The sequence below is a fragment of the Hyla sarda genome, chromosome 1, assembly GCF_029499605.1.
Source record: "Hyla sarda isolate aHylSar1 chromosome 1, aHylSar1.hap1, whole genome shotgun sequence".
Lineage (NCBI taxonomy): Eukaryota > Metazoa > Chordata > Amphibia > Anura > Hylidae > Hyla > Hyla sarda.
In genome coordinates, this window is record NC_079189.1 from 482188073 (window position 1) to 482207437 (window position 19365).

Below are 19365 nucleotides of genomic sequence, written 5' to 3' on the forward strand. Positions count from 1 at the left end.
TTGTATTGACGGGGGCGGGCCGTGACGTCACGAGGGGCGGAGCCGTGATGTAACGATGCTCCGGTCCCTGTATTGTCATTAAGAGCGATCTCGCTCTGTACAGTAATGATAGCGGGGTGCTGCAGCAGCGATTCCCAGCAGCGGGACCCCGGCGATCTGACATCTTATCCCCTATCCTTTGGATAGGGGATAAGATGTCTAGGGGCGGAGTACCCCTTTAAGCTAACAGTTGACATGGATTTTTTTTTTTTCAAGTAATGGCAATAAATCCTATGAAATAAATAGTGTCTATACAAACACATTAGTCGTAGACTTTAATTAGAATGCATCTTCTGATAAGTATCTGTGTCAATTTTCTAAACATGACAAACACTTTTTCTAGCTGAAGTTTTCTTATCTAGTTGAAATGTCTCTAGCCTGAGGCAGATGGAGAAAAAACACTTGAGATTTCAACTGTTTGTTCCGATCTAGGAGTTGATGAATCAAGCACTGTTTCTACTTTCCTACGCCAGAATTGCTTATTGAAAGACAGTAGAGACAAGGCAAGAAAATATATAAATAATGATGACATGTGTGTACTTGTCTTATCACATCAATCAAAAGGTTTGGAACAGGGAATACATGGAAAAAAAACAACAAAAACTAAAAAAGAAAAAAAGAAGCATTGTATATCAGCATTCTCACAGTTGCTGACTGCAGATAAAAGTGTTACACACCAGGTGTTTTGAATTTTTATTAATGCACTAAATCATTTGGTAGATGATGGACAAATAAGTTAATTATACTACTAAATAAAATGTTGTATATGATCAGTTATACCTTTCCTTGGGCATTGTTGGCTATTAAAGGGGCACTCCCGTGGAAAACTTTGTTTTTTTTTTATCAACTGTTGCCAGAAAGTTAAACAGATTTGTAAATTACTTCTATTAAAAAAATCTTAATCCTTCCAGTACTTTTTAAGAGCTGTATACCACAGAGGGAATTTTTTTTCTTTTTGGATTTCTCTTATGTCACGACCACAGTGTTCTCTGCTGACCTCTGCTGTCCATTTTAGGAACTGTCCAGAGCAGCATATGTTTGCTATGGGGATTTTTGTCCTGCTCTGGATAGTTCCTAAAATGGACAGAGATGTCAGCAGAGAGCACCGTGATCGTGACATAAGAGAAATCCAAAAAGTAAAGCATTTCCTCTGTAGTATAAAACCCCAAAAAAGTACTGGAAGGATGAAGATTTTTTTATAGAAGTAATTTACAAATCTGTTTAACTTTCTGGCACCAGTTGATCTAAAAAAAAAAAAAAATAAAGTTTTCCACGGAAGTACCCCTTTAAGTTCACCTTTGTCATTCAGGTTGGAGCATCGATCTCTATTAGTTTATTACATTTTCTTATTATAGCATTCTCTTCTGCAACATTGTACATTATTGTAAATAAACTGAGAGGGAAAGTGTAAAGAAGAGGGAACACTAAAGTAGTGTTAAAGGGGTATTCCACTGGCCAGTGGAGTACCCCTTTAATTGTATGAAACTACCTATAGAATGTAACTTGAAAAATGATATCATAGAAAGTATACATGAAAGGAGGAATACATACATTAAACAATGGGTGACATCACCGGAAACCTGCACACTATCATGTAAATACAAATATAAAAGGGTATGGTCCCAACTTATGTCAACTAGATAAGAACTACTTGTTATGTACTGGGACAGTTAACATCTCAAATGGCACTGGATGTAGAAATAGGCAGACAACTAATTGCTGTTATTATAAAGTGCTATGTGCAGTGTATGCCAAATACATGCAAAGTAATAAAGCAATTACCAAAATCAGGACTATACAGACCCTAAAACAAAAGCAATGAGGTGGTGCAGGAACTGGAATAGCGCCACTCCATCACATGTTTCGACATGTGTAACCACCATCCGGAAGATATATCTTCTAAAAGAAACAAAAGGTGGATGTTACAAAAGGTATCCGTCAAGTGATTCCAGGTATTGTTACAGAGAAAGTCGATGAGAAATGTTTCTTATATATCAATAAATGATAACAAAAGTCCAGCACAGATACTTGTGCAATAAAATTCTTTCTTAATTTGAAATAAAGAAAGAATTTTATTGCAAAAGTATCTGTGTTGGACTTTCGTTATTTTTTGGTGGACTTTCCGGTGCTGGTTCACACCGATCCGTGCACAGTTTTTTTGGCAACTGAGGTAGCTGACGTACCCTCCTATTCACATATCACGAGTACGGAGTAAAATTGTCCCCTTAAATAAAGTGCATTGTGAGCTTAGTGCTTGTTAATATTAAAAAATTCCATAGAGAATGGAGGTCTGGCCACACACTTGCAGAATACTCCTTTAACAAATGCGTAGCTCATTGGGAGCTATAGTACATGCTACAGTAAAAAATATAAAGTATCTCTCGACCTCTGTGATTTTTGTGACTGGTACATTGGCATGTGCATTGTCAAAAAAAACAATGTATTATGATGGAGAAAGAGATATTAACAATTCTTCCCATGTAAATCAGGGATCAATAGAACAGTATCTCAGGGTTTATCAGTTTACAGCCATTGTAACTAACCTATGATAAGACACATACCGACCTATGATGAACCCCCGTCCTAAAATAAACAGAATATGTCCTTTCAAAGGAAAATAAACACACTTTGGCAGAACTTTTTATTTTTCTCCACAAAAGTCCTGTTTGATAGGGTCTTATGGTCACTTCTTTTTATTGAGTAAATAAATTGTCTTACTAGACATAAATGTTCCTAATATGCAAACTATGTGGTATCAGCAAATGGCGGTGTTGACAATCTCATTTTCACTATTTACGACCTGATGTGTTGTACAATCATAAATCGGCGGAGAGGAAATAATTGCCTGTGGAAGAAGTTGAATTCTGTCTGTGCTGAAGGGAACCCGCAGCATATTGCTCTGAGCTATAAAAGGCTCCATTTGGCATGTGGATCCGCTGTAGTATTTCACCTTCTCCGGTGACCTATTTCTCTTTCCATGATGTTGAACTACCACCCCCAGCATACATTCTATTATTTATTGGCCTCTGGTGCTAAATTGAGAATGGAAATGAAGGAATAATTAATTTTCCAAAAAATAAAATTAGATCTAATTAGGTTTCCATTGATCCTTGGTGAAGTCATATTTTCCATGTAACGGAACAAAATGTACAGTTTGTAACAGAATGTTAAACTGGTAGAAAATGCCTATGAATATAGCATTTAATAATGATGTTAGGAACTACAATTTGGCCACAATTGGGGAGGCATACATTGTATGAACATACAAGTTCTCATCACTGCTCACCTATCCACATTGGGGGCTGAACTGCAGGGACCCCCACCAATCTGAAGAACAGGGGTCATGGTTGAATAGAGAAGCAGTCAGGCATGCACATTGCCAATATGTTCAATTCTGTGGGACAGATATAGCTATGTTAGATACCTAACGGGATATGTGTTTTTCTAGGAAAATACCATTCATTCTATTCTTAAGAATTCTTGTTAAATCCTAGTATTGGATTATGAGAAACTAAAATGCACATCATCTCAGGAGCATAAACAGTGATAAATGGTCATGTATAGCAAAACCCCAGTTAAAGGGGTACTCCATCCCTAGACATCTTATCTATCCAAAGGATCTCCCTGCTGCACCTGGTGTTCGTTTAGAGCGTCTGGTGTGGTGCCAGAGGCTCGTGACGTTGCAACCACACCCCACTCATGATGTCATGGGCACGCCCCCTCAATGCAAGTCTATGGGAGGAGGCATGATGGCCATCACGCCCCCTCCCATAGAATTGCATTGAGGGAGCATGGCCATGACATCACAAGCCTCTGCCCCACATCACCAGTCTTCTGGCACAGAGTGAAGTTTTCTCCGTGCACCGGATGTCTGGGGTTCTGCAGCCGAGATCGCAAGGGGGACCCAGCAGCACGACTAGAGATCTTATCCCCTATACTTTGGATAGGAGATAAGATGTCTAGGGGTGGAGTACCCCTTTAATTATCACTCATCCCATTTTAAACCTGCAAGGGTCTCCTAGACCCTGCAAACAAAGAAAGAGGGCATCAGAGTAACCTTAGCTAGACACATTATATGTCAGATGAATGCCCTTATGGCTGACAGCTATCTCCCCCAACTGCACATACACTAGCCTGCGCAACTTGACTGAGTATGCATGTGTTTTTCAATAAGGAGAAGGGTGTTAGCAGCTGCCAGACTTCTGGCAGCGGCTCATATGCCCTGAGATATAGGAATCACGCATGTTGAAATCCAACGTTCTGATTCTTCTCTCCTCCTACATTATCTTGCGATAGTCGGGAGGTCCCTTATGCCTGGATTAGATGGTCTAAAGTGTATGGCCAGCCTAAGATCCACAAAGCTTCCCTTCACTAATAATACACTGCTCAAAAAAAATAAAGGGAACACTTAAACAACACAATGTAACTCCAAGTCAATCACACTTCTGTGAAATCACACTGTCCACTCAGGAAGCAACACTGATTGACAATCAATTTCACATGCTGTTGTGCAAATGGAACAGACAACAGGTGGAAATAATAGGAAATTAGCAAGACACCCCCAATAAAGTAGTGGTTCTGCAGGTCACTTCTCAGTTCCTATGCTTCCTGGCTGATTTTTTGGTCACTTTGGAATGCTGGCAGTGCTTTCACTCTAGTGATAGCATGAGATGGAGTCTACAACCCACACAAGTGACTCAGGTAGCGCAGCTCATCCAGGATCATCAATGCAAGCTGTGGCAAGAAGGTTTGCTGTGTCTGTCAGCGTAGTGTCCAGAGCATGGAGGTGCTACCAGGAGAAAGGTCAATACATCAGGAGACGTGGAGGAGGCCGTAGGAGGGCAACAACCCCGCAGCAGGACCGCTACCTCTGCCTTTGTGCATGTGTCCACTCAAATGGTCAGAAACAGACTGTGAGAGCCCGACACCGTGCAGGACGTTTGGCATATGCCAGAGAACACCAAGATTGGCAAAGTCGCCACTGGCACCCTGTGCTCTTCACAGATGAAAGCAGGTTCACACTGAGCACATGTTACAGAGTCTGGAAACACCGTGGAGAACGTTCTGCTGCCTGCAACATCCTCCAGCAGGACCGGTTTGACGGTGGGTCAGTAATGGTTTGGGGTGGCATTTCTTTGGGGGGCCGCACAGTCCTCCATGTGCTTGCCAGATGTAGCCTGGCTGCCATTAGGTACCGAGATGAGATCCTCAGATCCCTTGTGAGACCATATGCTGGTGCGGTTGGCCCTGGGTTCCTCCTAATGCAAGACAATGCTAGACCTCATGTGGCTGGAGTGTGTCAGCAGTTCCTGCAAGAGGAAGGCATTGATGATGGACTGGCCCGCCCATTCCCCAGACCTGAATCCGATTGAGCACATCTGGGACATCATGTCTCGCTCCATGCACCACAGTTGGCGGATGCTTTAGTCCAGGTCTGGGAGGAAATCCCTCAGGAGACCATACGCCACTTCATCAGGAGCATGCCCAGGTGTTATAGGGAGGTCATACGGGCATGTGGAGGCCACACACACTACTGAACCTCATTTTGGCTTGTTTAAAGGACATTACATCAAAGTTGGATCAGCCTGTAGAGTGGTTTTCCACTTTGATTTTGAGTGTGACTCCATATCCAGACCTCCATGGGTTGTTAAATTTGATTTCCATTGATAATTTTTGTGTGGTTTTGTTGTCTGCACATTCAACTATGTAAAGACGGAAGTATTTCATGCGATTAGTTAATATATTCAGATCTAGGATGTGTTATCTTTATTTTTTTGAGCAGTGTATTATAAGACAATGAGGTATTTATTGCATTGAGGTCCCTTGTCCTCTATATACCGTAACTGGTCAAGACCAATATATGGAGGGTTAAATTATTAATTAATTTCCAATAGATTCCCCATTAGGGAAATCCAATAGAACCCTAATTTCCTATATACTTTTTTTTATTGTTTGCTATTAAAAACTCCCATAAGCTTTTATTATTTTTTCTACACACTTTTAAAAACCAATAGCGCTGTATGCTCTTACTGTATTGCTAACATGAAGCTATATCCTTGCACAGCCCACCACCTCCTGATAAAGCTACTTAGTAGCGAAACATGTAGAGGGGGGCAGAGTAGGACTTTTTAAGTAGGAATAGCGCTGTGGCTCAGTAAAATTACTAAGTGTGACCTGCAGGCACACACAGTTCTTTCACTAGTGAACCAGTTTAAAGCAGCAGAGATATCTGTGCAAGGATATACAAGCAAAGAGGTAGAGCAGCACAACCTCCAGAGAAAGCAACGGGTGCAGGCGGTGAAGGTCCCAGGTCCAGGGTCCCATAGACATCCACTCCAAAAAACAAAAAGCCGCAGCACTCTAAGGTACAAGGTGAATAAGGTTTATTGACCCAACATCATGAACAACGTTTCAACTGCCCAATTGCTTGAGAAAGACTGCAATTGGGCAGTTGAAACGTTGTTCCTGATGTTGGGTCAATAAACCTTATTCACCTTGTACCTTGGAGTGCTGCGGCTTTTTGTTTTTTGGAGTGGATGTGCAAGGATATAGCTTCATGTTAGCAATACAGTAAGAGCATACAGCACTATTGGTTTTTAAAAGTGTGTAGAAAAAATAATAAAGCTTATGGGAGTTTTTAATAGCAAACAATAAAAAAAGTATATGGGAAATTAGGGTTCTATTGGATTTCCCTAATGGGGAATCTATTGGAAATAAATTGTCCTCTATATATGCTCCTGATTCAACTCTGGTAATTTCAAAGTTGACATAGTGCCATATTATGAATTACTGATAAATGCTACATTTACACTGGAATATGGAAGATGCATCCTCTCATGTGTCATTATTTCAGTGTTTGGTGAATATTTATGGTAAATCACATTCAAAGACGTGCATCCTAATGTCACACTTATGATCCCCTACTTTTACTTCATGAGTTCGTCACTAGATGATAATCTCCATTGAATTGCATAGTTGGAAGGCTTTCAAAATATACCAGTTTGTTGTCACATTTTCTACCAAGAATACTATTAAAAAAGTAATATCTGAAGACTTTTCAAGTCACCATGAATATTTAAATATGTGCAAAGTGTTCTTTTTAAACAATTTCTATCCGGATTGTACTCCTTATACCATATGCATGAGTTCTGAGTTCAACCTCATTTTGACCGGGCACTTCCGAAATTTAATGATTCCATGTATACATTTGCCAAGTCTCCAGGTAAACATTGTGCTTCAGCTATTTACATCTCGCACTTGGCCGTCAATTCAGCTTCTATTTATTTTTTTTTTTTTTTTGCGGCCCTGGATTTGGAACACTCCAATGTTTTATTTAGACTTGCACAGGCTGAAGCTGCCTGTTCAGTTTGTTAGCAATTGTTTTGATCTGTAGCCATGACTCGGGGTACACATTGCAGCATAAATAAATAAATTTAAACATCCTCAGCACTTTCGCCTGTGCCAGAAAAGAAATACCATAAATTCAGCTTTGGAAAAGTCCTCTTATAGGAGTGTTCCAATAATAAGAGCGTGTTTTCAAATTTCAGAGCTGGATTTAGTCAAGATAGTCTAGATTGGGATCTAGTGTGTTAGAAACACTGTCACTAACACCACTAGACTTGTATCATGATTTGGTTCTGACCACATCTTATATATAGGGGGTTGACTTGTTTTCTTCTGATACTTTCTGTTTATGGGGAGATTCAGAACAAATCGGAATTGATGCTGCTGTTCTAGGCAATATTAGTAGGCTATTTGGAATTATATTATATTGGACATTACATACATTATATACCAACCTTTACAAAAAATACGTACAAAAAAAATCGCTGACAATGCTGATTATGATCAGTTCAGGCAATGGTTGTGTGACTGACAGCAGTAACCAAACAAGCATTTGCAGAAAGGTTGACCTCTTTAGATCTTTTTTATGCATCTGTAATAGTATATATAGGACATCACCCACATTCATTTATCCTTTAATTTATACACATGGTCATTTTCTGAAAAGGTGGCACATGAATTCTATTTTTTATTATACCTTTGTAGGATTTATGCGGCAATGCGGCATCTGACATGTCTATTTATTGTTTAGCCACCTACAGTTGGCACATCAACCGCCCCCCTCCCCCTACCCAAAAAAAAAAAACTGTGGCCCACATTTATCATTAGCTGTCTACCTCCGTTTTTTTGTTGCGTCTTTTTAAACACCGTATATTTCCCGTCCTTGCGCCTTTTTTAATTAAAAAGGTGCACGCATCTTGATGATTTTGGCGCAAGCACGGTAATACCCTCAAACCTCTATCTTACACCTTTCTCTTACACTGGTTTTTGTGATAGCGCAGTGGACACATAGAAGTATTTCCTACACCACCTTGAGCTTGGTGTAAATTTTTGCCGTATTTCTGGTCTTTGCGCCTTTTTATGCGCCTTTTTATAAAAGGCGCAATTGATAAAACACATCCATATCATGTGTACTGTCCAAATCAGTGGATCGTAACTCAAAATCAGCAGAAACTTCTAAACAAAAAGGTGCAAGAAAGGTGCAAAACCATACTTTGTGCCAAATTAGCGCCAAATATAGAAGGAAAAAACGGTGTAAACACATTGATAAATGTGGGCCTATGTGCGCAAGTAGCTCTTAGCTTTCCCAATGCTGCCACCATTACCTGTCGTCAGTGCATAGTGTAGAGGGTTCTGTCTACACTAGTGTCAAATATAGTGGCGTCCCATTGGGCTGTGATTTCAAGGCCATGTATCACTAGGTGACAGATGCTGAACAGAACTGTATATTACTTACATTCTTCAGTCAGCAAAGAATAATGGAGCTTATACAGACTAAAATGACTATGTTTTATTCAGATTATTCAAAATAAAAAACTTGATAAAATGTACATTGTAAAAAGGCAAGATAATAAATATTTCATATGAAATGTGCACAAATGTTATATATACAAATGAGAACACCAATATATGCAATATCTCAAAAATATACTACAATGACAATAAATGGTGTCATAGATCAGAAACACCTATATTAGAATAAGATATAGGTGCAAGTAAAAATTAAGTTAAACAATTTAAACTTTTATTTGGAAGGGGTTAATTCACCTTTTTAGTCCCCATAGGGGGCTATACCATGCAATCTTTCGATACTGAGTATTGATCAGTGTTATCAGTGCTCTGCTCTGCTGAGGCTTCTTGGAGCAGCAGAGGACCGATCGGATGGCGAAGAGGTAGGTTAAGGGCCCTCCCGCCATCCACTCTGTGATTTCACTATGATTGTCCCAATCAGCTCCACTGAGCTAACCCTGCATTTTAGATGTCATTGGGCATCGGCCCAATCAGCGATGCCCGGCATCAACTGTGGATCATGGCTGCTCATAGCAACTAGGACCCACCGGGTATGAAGCGTGCTCAGCTTGTGAGCACGCTTCAAACATTGGTAATGGGACCAGGGTGTACAAGTATGCCCTCGTTCCTTAAAGGGGTACTCCGTCCCCAAGACATTTTATACCCTATCCAAAGGATAGGGGATAAGATGTCTGATCGAGGGGGTCCCACCACTGGGGACTGCCGCAATCTCGCATGCAGCACCCACCCTCCCATAGACTTGCATTGTGGGGGCGTGACATCACACGGGAGCGGAGTCATGATGTCACGATACTCTGGCCCCATAGTCGTGACCCGGCAGACTCTGAGGCTGCAGCACTGTGTGCAGCTCCCACAGGTGGGTGCTGCATGCGAGATTGCAGGGGTCCCCAGCGGCGGGACCCCCACGATGAGACATCTTATCCCCTATCCAAAGGATGGGGTTAAAGAGCAGAGACCCAGCACAGCACCGGTACACCCTTGGTCTTGAAGCACCAAAGACCAAGGGCATACTGGTGCTGTGCTGGGTCTCTGTTCTTTAACCCCATCTTCTTTATTTTCATGCAGCAGTCTGATAGGACAGGAGTGAGCACAGAGGAATGCTAGTCTCACCCTCACTTACTGGACTTTTCTATAAAAAAGGAAATAACATTTTCTTATGAAGTATATTAGAAAAGTTAATGTTTTGCCAAGATATGCAACATATAAATACGTAATTGAATCTGACAGTGCCCATTTAAAGACATAGCCGATGATATAAGTGCATACAGTGAATGTATAGGCTGCTTATTTCTAAAGCACAAAAATGTCGCCTCCACTCTGTTCAGTCTTAAGCAAGTCCGATTTCTAAATGCTGCAATTGCTATGATTTTATTTATATGTCAGAGTTATAGAATGAAATGGAGAAATTGCTCCTGGGCAAGGTTATCTTATTCATTATGTTAATTTAGAGAAACTGCTTGAACAGTGCTGCGCTAACCGGCGGTGTTCGCAGCGCCTTCTCGGTGGTGTGGAGGTAATTTAAATAATTGCTTGCGGTAGATGAGCTTAGGTATAGTATTTATGCATCCGATACAGCAGACGGCATACAATGACTAAGCCGGCAATTTAAAAGGAAAAGTATTTTATTTTTATTTTTTTTACATACTTTAGCTTTGTATACTTGATGGCACTTTTGCAGTCTTTTATATGTCATAAATCACCATAGCGCCGTGTATTTACAGCACTGGAGAGGGAAATGTCTTATGCTTAGACTTAAAAACTGCTACATTGTAATTGAATTAGCCAGCGTGATATTACTTCCAGAACAGCAACCATAAACCGTTCTGCTCTCTACCTGAAATGTGTAGTAGTATTTTTCTTGCTGTGTCATTATATTATTTTATTTTTAGTTTTTTTTCTCCGACGCTATAAATTGCTTCTCGTTGAAATTCCTAATATGGTTATAACAATTTGAAGCAGCCTGGTATAACCGCCTCCTACAAGTGGTTTTGCCTGGAGTGGGCAAACGTTTCCGTGCACCTAGTTGAAAGACAGACGACTGATGTTCTTCATTGAGTGGTTTTCTTAAATCCCACTGTGCATCGTTTTATCATTAATCCTTCCTCAGGGCCAGCAACGTAATGCTGTCATGCGGTTTACTTGTGTTTCCATATTGTCCATGAACATTACAATGTCTACGAGGAGCATAAATAATCACCCAGACTAAGTAATTCAGCATGTTCTTGTTCCCCGTATTGAAGACAGGGAGCATTCAACAGGTCCGAAGAGTGGTGTTGCTATAGGACAGTGTTTTCCAAGCAGGGTGTCTCCAGCTGTTGCAAAACTACAACTTCCAGCATGCAAGCCTTCGGCTGTCCGGGCATGCTGGGAGTTGTCGTTTTGCAACAGTTGGAGGCACCCTGGTATGCATGTGTTCAGGTAACAAGCACAACTTGCTCCTAGAAATCCATAGGTTTCAAATGTTACATAAGAGAAGAATACTTTAAGCAGGTGGTGTGGAGGCGTATTTACAGCTATGTGCATTGCATATTAGTCAATGTTTACATCAGCGTTAGGCAAATCCATTATAAAATTTCCATTATTGTCACCTAAGGCTAGGTTCACATTGCTGTTTTGCTCCATCCCGTTCTGGGTCCGTTTCCGTATTTTATTTTTTGTACTGAACACCCCCAAAACATTTCAGACCACAACTGATTTTACCAGGGCCCCACCGGGTCCCGACGGATCCCATTAACTTGATTGGGGGTCCCCTGGGGATCCGGTGGTTTACCAGAGCTAAAGAGTACCTGTCACCAAATAAATTTTTCAAAACTAACTCCGGCTATGTTCCCTAACTACTCCTAACACCTCTCCCACCCTTAAAAAAAAATTGTCAGATCTTTAAAAAGCTTACCATTCTTCTTGCTTACATCTCCCAGCAGTAGTAAGTGGGCGTTTCCCAGCAAGCATGACATCACTGAAGCCTGCTGGGGGACCACTTCCACCCTCACATCTTTGCAGCGCTGTGATGAATAGAAGACCTCAGGCTCTGTGCAGCTTTCAGTGAGGCTCTGTGCAGCTGTCAATCAAGCTCAGTGCAGATAAACACTTCCTGAGTTTGGTCTCCTGCCAGGCTGGGAGGAGACTAAACTCACTGTATTTATTGTGGCAGGGAATTGAACAGAGCCACCTAGTGGCTGATGTTTCTATTACATTTTAAACATATTTATGTTGAAAATTTAAATAAATTAGTCATGCCTGGTATTTTTTCCATTAAAATAAGGAAAATTAAGCAGAACTGATGATAGCTGAGGTTAGCCGAGATGAAAAATCGTCCATTGAAATGAATGGGATCCGTTAACCTTATTTTCATTTCGGTTTCTCGAATTTTTTAATGGAAGTTAAAAATGTTGATGTGAACCCAGCTTTACTGTTAGGATGCTGCATGTAGATATCTTACTATGCAATGCTTGCTTGATTCTGTACAGTACATAGTTCCTACACAATGTGATATAATCACATAAAATAAAGCCTATAGTAGTCACCTCTAAGGTTGGAGAGTCCAGGTAATGTACCTAAAGGAGAAGTATCATGCAGGAAAACTTATTGCCTATCCACAGGAGTGTCTGATCACGGTTGTCTGACCCCTGGGACCCCCCTCCTACACGGCACCCCAGCTCTCCCAGGAACAGGATGTGTCGATCCCCGAACGAAGCTGCAACCAGCACGCCCCGTTTATGTATCTCTATTGGAGAGCCTGAGATACTGTGTTCGGGTACCTCCCGCTCTCCTATATGTTGGGGTCCACGTGCTCTGTTCCTGGGGACTGCTGGGGTGCCATGCAGGCGATCATGGGGGTTCCCAGCAGTCGGACCCCTGGGGATAAGTTGTCCTGCATGATACTTCTCCTTTAAAGCAGTGCCGATGAAAAGCTTCCAGCTTTACCTCTGAATCTGCCATTCTGACAGTATTCTTTCAGAATTTTTGTTAAAGAAGCACTAAAACTGTTCTCCCCAAGTTTCCTCTTGCCCTTAAGCCTCCAACAGTACCTAATGTAATTTCATATGGAGTAAATTTTTCTTCATGTGCTTTTATTATGGAGTTATTAGCTCTATTTCAGTCCTACCCTGTACCATGGGACTGGCATTAAGGCTTTTAGTGATTTTCTCTATTCTTTGCAATAAGGCTCACATCAATGCTCTCGTTGGAATGAATAGAGAATGTAACTTCTGTTTTTCACACAAGTGGTTATCATTTTTGGTTAAATGATACAGGGTAGGACTATAACAGAACCAATAAGTGACTAATAAAGGTACCACACAACAGACAAAGCAGCCAAGCCCCCTTTCAGCACCTGACTTGTGAAGTCTTGTTTCGGGCTGCACAGCAAGCAAGAAAAGGTTTGAGACAACACTCATTTTGTAGGCTGCAAAAAATGAACTTTCAGGGAAAAGAAATACAAAATAATTAGATTCCAGCCACCAAACATAGGTAGTATGTAGCAAAGTATATTAGTAACTAGACTCACTTTGCTGCCCCCATCTCACATAAAAAAAAAAAATCCCGGAATACCCCTTTAACCCCTTAAGGACCAAGGACGTACCGGTACGTTACACGGTAACCCCGCATCATATCACGGCTGGCCCGGCATCATAGTGAAGCCGGGACCCGCCTCTAATAGCGCGCAGCGGCTAAAAGCGAAAGCGAAAGTTGCCGGTTAACTCAGTGGGCTGTTCGGGATAGCCGCAGCGAAATCGCGGCATCCCGAACAGCTTACAGGACAGCGGGAGGGCCCCTACCTGCCTCCTCGCTGTCCGATCGCCGAATGACTGCTCAGTGCCTGAGATCCAGGCATGAGCAGTCATGCGGCAGAATCGTCGATCACTGGTTTCCTATGAGAAACCAGTGATGAATGATGAAGATCAGTGTGAGCAGTGTTATAGGTCCCTATGGGACCTATAACACTGCAAAAAAAAAAGTGAAAAAAAAGTGAATAAAGATCATTTAACTCCTCCCCTATTAAAAATTTCTCTCTGTACGGGGGGCCAGGCTCTCCGGCCAGATAGCGGGTGTCGACCCCCGCACGAAGCAGCGGCTGACACGCCCCCACAATACATCTCTATATCAGAGCCGGAGATTGCCGAAGGCAGCGCTCTGGCTCTGCCATAGAGTTGTATTGAGGGGGCGTATCGGCCGCCGCTTCGTGTGGAGGTCGACACGCCCCCTTCCCGCGGGCTGTCGGGGCTCCGTACAGGAGATCGCAGGGGGCCCCAGCGGTCGGACCCCCCGCGATCTGCAACTTATCCCCTATCCTTAGGATAGGGGATAAGTTGTTCACCACTGAGTCACCACTGGACTACTCCTTTAAGGGGTTAAATGGTTATTTCGGGCAAAAACATCTTATCCCCTATCCAAAGCATAAGATGTCTGATTGCGGGGGCCCGCTGCTGGGACACCCCACGATCTCCCTGCAGCACTCGCATTCTATGCAGAGCTGCATCTCTAGTTTCGGAAAGCTCCGGGTTTCCGGGACTGGGGACGTGACTTCACGACACGCCCCCTCCATTCATGTCTATGGAAAGGGGGCATGACGGCCATCCCGCCCCCTCCCATAAACATGAATGGAGGGGGCGTGGCATTATTTCATGTCTCCAGTCCCGGAAACATAGAGGTTTCCAAAACTTGAGATGCAGCCCGGCATAGGATGCGGGTGCTGCCGGAAGATCGCGGGGGGTCCCAGCAGCAGGCCCCCCACGATCAGACATCTTATCCCCTATCCTTTGCATAGGGGATAAGATGTTTTTGCCCAGAATATCCTTTTAAGTTCTGACCAGCAGTAGAGCCATGAAACTTGACTTGAAATATCAGCCAAGCCACAGACTCCACTTTATAGACAGTTTTACAGTAGTTGCTACCAATTAGTACAAAGGAGCATTCTGCTTGGTTGTGTGAAATGCCATATGTGTGGGCTCTCTGAAGATTGTTATGGCCTATCACTTAAAATGACCTATATATAGTATTTGACACATCTAAATACACCTTATAAGAGTTCTGTACAATCGGAATATACAGTATCTGTAGGGATGACTTTACTCTTACTTTCTTTAGAATCAAACTAGTTGTAACCAGTAGATATTTTTGGCACAGTTATGGTTGGGTTAGACCATTTACTAAGGAGTGCTGTAGTCAGGTAGTGAGAAATAGATCATACAGGTTGTTTGATAAGGGGTGCAATGTATTTTGCTTAAATCTGCTTAGAAGATCTATACAAGTAGCAGCTTTTGCTCAGGCCGTTCTTCTATATGGCTTCCATGTAATATGACATTTGGGCTGCAGTGACCACTGCCCCTCTGAGTGATGTCACCACCTCTGACCAGCCCCTACAGCGTACACTACACTCTGTGTCAGAAGCATGTATATGTTTCTTATTAGGGCATTTAAGGAAGAATATGTGCATTTCCAGCATGCTGTTTTGTCCTAAATAATTCAAAATATAGAGGAACATACAGGGAATGAATACAGCAGGATTTAAAGACTGTTCTGCTCTGCAGAGCAATGTTCTGTAGCTGCTTGGGTTGGGAAACTGGCAGGGGTGCTATGGGAAGGGATTTGGCAGGGTGGGGAGGGCTGTGATGAAGAGCTGAAGAAAATGCATTCTGGGAATTGAATTCTGAGCAACTGCTCTACCAGAAAGTTGTTTTATAGATGTTTGGTGGTTTGAGAACTGTGACAGACAGGTAGGTAAGTAATGCTATATGCGTCAACATTTGTATTTTCTTTTTTCCTAACATCGGAATAACCCTTTTACTCCTGTTCCAGAACAATAGGGGGTATTAAGGCAAGTAGCTCTTTGATGTATATCTGTTGTGTAGACTGCTTTTAATGCTTGTCTTTATATCTTGTTGCCAATTGCAGCATGTGGCGTAGTCTTATACATGAGAGAATAAACTGTAATGCGGCAGCATTGTGTCCTTTCCTACGGGGAAACAAGTGATGCTGAGCGTTTACACTTTTTGCTTTGTGACAGTAATATCATTACAATAGCAGGAAAGCAAACAACATGAAAAACTGATGGTAAAGACATTGTGTAACAGGCCATGCCTAACAACAGACAGCAGGATCATACCGCTTGATGTACCGTATCTAGAAAGCCTTTGAGTAATGTAGGTTGTGCCATAGAGCTGGCTCTTGATGGATGCTCCTATTGTGCCAACAATAGAATTGAGTTATATTTTCTCAATACATTTACACTTCTTTTCGTAGGTTGATGAAAGAATATAATGATTTACACTTGCTATCAACCTTCATGTCAGCTATACATTATATAATGGCATACAAGAAATACCTATATATTGGATTTTTTTTTCTTTGCTTTTTTGATTGAAAGGCTATAAAAATGAAATCAGGATTCTTGGATCCAGGCCACATAGAGTTGTATGTGCGTGTTTTTTCCCACAAGTGTTCAAACATTGTACAAAACTGCTTTTCACATTAAAGGTGTACTCCCGTGGAAAACTTTTTTTTTTTAATCAACTGGTGCCAGAAAGTTAAACAGATTTGTAAATCACTTCTATTAAAAAATCTTAATCCTTCCAGTACTTTTTAGGGGCTGTATACTAAAGAGAAATCCAAAAAAGAAATGCATTTCCTCTTATGACCTCTGCTGACCTCTGCTGTCCATTTTAGGAACTGTCCAGAGCAGCGTATGTTTGCTATGGGGATTTTCTTCTGCTCTGGACAGTCCCTAAAATGAACAGCAGAGGTCAGCAGAGAGCACTGTGGTCATGACATCAGAGGAAATGCATTTCTTCTTTGGATTTCTCTTTAGTATACTGCCCCTAAAAAGTATTGGAAGGATTAAGATTTTTTTTTAATAGAAGTAATTTACAAATCTGTTTAACTTTCTGGCACCAGTTGATTTTAAAAAAAAAGTTTTCCATAGGAGTACCCCTTTAAAGCATATATATGCTATGTATTCATTGTATAAATAATAGACATGTATAGACAGACTGTTCTTTTAAAGCTTACAAGAACATTATAAAAATAGTGAGTTAGAAAAGACAATGCCTACCCACCATGAATTTTCTTCAGTCTGCTGCTTGGTTTGCTGCTTCTTCTGTTTCATTAACACTTAGTATCATCCACAATTTCAGCTTAGTTGCCTTGTTTAAATGTAGTTTTAGTCTGTTATTATAAAATGAAAGTATTCCTTTATTTATCCTTGTTATGTTTCATCTTAATTTAGGCACCTTTTTTAAGCATCACTTGGAAGTTCCTCCCCATCTCTTATATCTGTTACAGGACTATGGATAACATCCATAACCCCTTAAGGACCGAGCCCTTTTTCACCTTAAGGACCGGAGCGTTTTTTGCAATTCTGACCACTGTCACTTTAAACATTAATAACTCTGGAATGCTTTTAGTTATCATTCTGATTCCGAGATTGTTTTTTCGTGACATATTCTACTTTAACTTAGTGGTAAAATTTTATGGTAACTTGCATCCTTTCTTGGTTAAAAATCCCAAAATTTGATGAAAAAAATGAAAATTTTGCATTTTTCTAACTTTGAAGCTCTCTGCTTGTAAGGAAAATGGATATTCAAAATAATTTTTTTTTGGGTTCACATATACAATATGTCTACTTTATGTTTGCATCATAAAATTTATGAGTTTTTACTTTTGGAAGACACCAGAGGGCTTCAAAGTTCAGCAGCAATTTTGAAATTTTTCACAAAATTTTCAAACTCGCTATTTTTCATGGACCAGTTCAGGTTTGAAGTGGATTTGAAGGGTCTTCATATTAGAAATACCCCATAAAAGACCCCATTATAAAAACTACACCCCCCAAAGTATTCAAAATGACATTCAGTAAGTGTATTAACCCTTTAGGTGTTTCACAGGAATAGCAGCAAAGTGAAGGAGAAAATTCAAAATCTTCATTTTTTACACTCGCATGTTCTTGTAGACCCAATTTTTGAATTTTTGCAAGGGGTAAAAAGGAGAAAATTTTTACTTGTATTTGAAACCCAATTTCTCTCGAGTAAGCACATACCTCATATGTCTATGTTAATTGTTCGGCGGGCGCAGTAGAGGGCTCAGAAGGGAAGGAGCGACAAATGATTTTTGGGGGGCATGTCACCTTTAGGAAGCCCCTATGGTGCCAGGACAGCAGAAAAACACACATGGCATACCATTTTGGAAACTAGACCCCTCAGGGAACGTAACAAGGGGTAAAGTGAACCTTAATACCCCACAGGTGTTTCACGACTTTTGCATATGTAAAAAAAATATTTTTTTTTTTACCTAAAATGCTTGATTTCCCAAAAAGTTTACATTTTTAAAAAGTGTAATAGCAGAAAATACCCCCCAAAATTTGAAGCCCAATTTCTCCCGATTCAGAAAACACCCCATATGGGGGTGAAAATTGCTCTGCTTGTGCACTACAGGTCTCAGAAGAGAAGGAGTCACATTTGGCTTTTTGAAAGCAAATTTTGCTATGGGGGCATGCCGCATTTAGGAAGCCCCTATGGTGCCAGGACAGCAAAAAAAAAACACATTGCATACCATTTTGGAAACTAGACCCCTCGGGGAACGTAACAAGGGGTTAAGTGAACCTTTATACCCCACAGGTGTTTCATGACTTTTGTATATGTAAAAAAAAAATTTTTTTTTTACCTAAAATGCCTGTTTTCCCAAAAATTTTACATTTTTAAAAAGGGTAATAGCAGAAAATATCCGCCAAAATTTGAAGCCCAATTTCTCCCGAGTACGGCGATACCCCATATGTGTCCCTAAACTGTTGCCTTGAAATACGACAGGGCTCCAAAGTGAGAGCGCCATGCGCATTTGAGGCCTAAATTAGGGACTTGCATAGGGGTGGACATAGGGGTATTCTACGCCAGTGATTCCCAAACAGGGTGCCTCCAGCTGTTGTAAAACTCCCAGCATGCCTGGACAGTCAGTGGCTATCTGGCAATACTGGGAGTAGTTGTTTTGCAACAGCTGGAGGCTCCATTCTGGAAACAGTGGCGTACCAGACGTTTTTCATTTTTATTGGGGAGGGGAGGGGGGCTGTGTAGGGGTATGTGTATATGTAGTGTTTTTTACTTTTTATTTTATTTTGTGGTAGTGTAGTGTAGTGTTTTTAGGGTACAGTCGCACGGGCGGGGGGTTCACAGTAGTTTCTCGCTGGCAGTTTGAGCAGCGGCAGAAAATTTGCTGCAGCTCAAACTTGCAGCCGGATACTTACTGTAATCCTCCGCCCATGTGAGTGTACCCTGTACGTTTACATTGGGGGGGACATCCAGCTGTTGCAAAACTACAACTCCCAGCATGGACGGTCTATCAGTGCATGCTGGGAGTTGTAGTTTTGCAACAGCTGGAGACACACAGGTTGTGAAACACCGAGTTTGGTAACAAACTCAGTGTTTTGCAACCAATGTGCCTTCAGCTGTTGCAAAAGCTACAACCCCC

The 19365-nt window shown here is 41.3% G+C and overlaps 1 protein-coding gene and 1 long non-coding RNA gene across 3 annotated transcripts in view; one reads left to right on the forward strand and one right to left on the reverse strand.

Moving 5' to 3' along the window:
* MARCHF3 (membrane associated ring-CH-type finger 3) overlaps positions 1 to 19365 on the forward strand; it is a 237121-nt gene that overhangs the window by 109409 nt on the left and 108347 nt on the right. The window lies entirely within an intron of this gene.
* Positions 1 to 19365, reverse strand: part of LOC130286974 (uncharacterized) — a 56625-nt gene that overhangs the window by 28407 nt on the left and 8853 nt on the right. Inside the window, exon 3 of the long non-coding RNA XR_008847423.1 lies at positions 1843 to 1938. This is a non-coding gene — a long non-coding RNA (uncharacterized LOC130286974). The remainder of the gene's footprint in view (positions 1 to 1842; positions 1939 to 19365) is intronic.